This window comes from Atta colombica, unplaced genomic scaffold (genome assembly GCF_001594045.1).
Source record: "Atta colombica isolate Treedump-2 unplaced genomic scaffold, Acol1.0 scaffold351, whole genome shotgun sequence".
NCBI lineage: Eukaryota > Metazoa > Arthropoda > Insecta > Hymenoptera > Formicidae > Atta > Atta colombica.
The window spans coordinates 94166-96465 of NW_017259461.1; the positions used below are offsets into that span (position 1 = coordinate 94166).

Below are 2300 nucleotides of genomic sequence, written 5' to 3' on the forward strand. Positions count from 1 at the left end.
TTAAGATTAATGTTCACTTGGATGATGGAGTAACACTAAAAGTATTTGGAAGAGAGCTTTCTACAAGACCTGCAGAACGAGCAGTTAAGAAATTTAAGAATAGTTCAATTGTAATGCTGTGATAAATATAATTTGATGATATCTTCTATAAAGATACACAAATTAGTGTTAAATCTTGATAAAAAAGTTACGTTGTGACAGAAAATTAAAAAATGTGACAAAATAAATCAGTATACAGATAATATTGTACGTGATTATATTATATATAGTTGATCCTTTTGTGGAAATTACTCTAATTTCATCTAGATGTTAGAATTATTTTATTTCTTCATATCTTTCAGCATTTCTTTGCAGATTATTATTATCGTAGGATATTACAATTACAGGATTGGTAATGTATATTTACTACTTACATGGTACAGTATTTATATATATAGTCGTATATATAATATAGCGTTATATTTATATATAATGTATACGCGTGTAAATCTCTTTGTGTCTCGTGTGTTTATATCGAAAGGTGTGCATAACTATTGAACAATAATGTATTTTTTCTTTTGGAAGTGTTCATCCATGTTTTTTCCATTAAAACCGCAATGGTCAAACATGACACTGATACAATGATAATTATTTTCAATTAATACAACAACTATATTTGTTTAATCAATCTCTACAATTTTATTTGGCTAAAGTTTAGATTAAAGTAAAACATAGTATCAGGGCATGTTACTGACCTTCTCTTCCTTCGACATAACAGTTTTAATATGTAATATATACAGCTAGATCACTGCAAGATCAACTGTGGAGTACAAAAAAAAAACCAAAATGTCGCGCGATAGAGAAGACGAGGACAACGATGAGCGCGTTCGTTCTTTTATTATTACATAATACAAATTTCTTTTATTTGGGAACTTAGTATTAACGTGACCTTTTCGCCGGTATAAACTTTCGCTCTCCGCGCATTTTAAAATAAAAAGACTACATATTATAATCCGTTGAGATATGAGAAAAAGAAACAAGATATATTACTAAATGATACAAATTTACGCAGGTTAATAATTTACACTCTCTTAGGAATGTTAACGGTAAGACGTACTACAAAATTTAATTTTTTTTCATTTTTTGTTTATCGCACTTTATACATATTGATCTTGATGTATCGACGTAACATTTTATATATACGACGTAAAGATTTTAAAAGAAAAAGAGAAACACAGGTGTCAACAAAACTTTGTTATTTTCTAGAAATATCGTGATCTAATTTATCTTAAAACTGCATAATTTAGGCATAGTTTATAACAAGTTATATAATGATTATAACGATCAATAACTTCGAATAAGATATTATGCACACACATTAGATGAAACTATAGAGGTAATGCCTATTACGTCTATGTATGAAACGAGTAGAAAATATTACCAAACTACGATATATATGAAACAATGTGTGACAGTGGATGATCGCGTGCTGGACTTTGTTATCAAATTATGTTTAATTCCTTGAACTCGAACAATTAATTCAAAGAATTGAAAATAATTTAATATCTGTCTGTAATTAATCTTTTTATGCAATGAACAATGAAAGACTAAAAACACAATTAATGCAGATTGGACAAAAAAACTCGGGCAGACTACTCTATGCATTGTAGGACGTTAGTGAGACAATAAGATAATCTTGTCGTTCAATTTCAATACCTATAATTTATTTTATGATTCGTGTTTATGCAAATCAAGCTAACTTGTGGCGAACATGTGTCTTCGTTATGTTCAAGCAAATGTACATATAGGTAGATCTAGAATGATGTATATGTTATTATAGGTACGCCAAACATATTCTGAGGTGTCTACAAGTTTTTCTCCATCTTGATCTCGTCGTTACAATACTGATATAACGATACGCGATCTACATCGATCTAAAAGATACTCTTATTACATTGCAATTTTGCGAGGGTTCCTTACTTTCCATTGTGATTCATCACACGCTAGAAGGTTTTGAGAATGTACATTTAGTACAATGCCGATTTTATTCAAAGATAAAGAAAGACGGGATGACTTTCAAAAAAGCATGATACATAAATGATGAGAAATTGAAAGAAATTTCGAAAAGCAAGCGCTGAGTAATCTGTACAGAAATTACGATGTAATAGTTGATCTACAGTTGATTTTGCTTCCGAATTATGATATTATCCAAAAAAGCTTGCTTCCTGTTAGTAGCCAAAAGAAAGGCACGTAGACGCGCGCGCACACACCACACACACACACACACACACACACACAACACAACACACATATGCATATAT

At 30.3% G+C, this 2300-nt stretch overlaps 1 protein-coding gene across 1 annotated transcript in view; it reads left to right on the plus strand.

Annotated features, from left to right (window-relative positions):
* Window positions 1–241, plus strand: part of LOC108690795 (ribonuclease P protein subunit p29) — a 2404-nt gene extending 2163 nt beyond the window's left edge. Inside the window, exon 5 of the mRNA XM_018198280.1 lies at window positions 1–241. The gene's annotated coding sequence lies outside the window, so the exon portion shown is untranslated.
* Window positions 242–2300: the final 2059 nt, after the last annotated feature.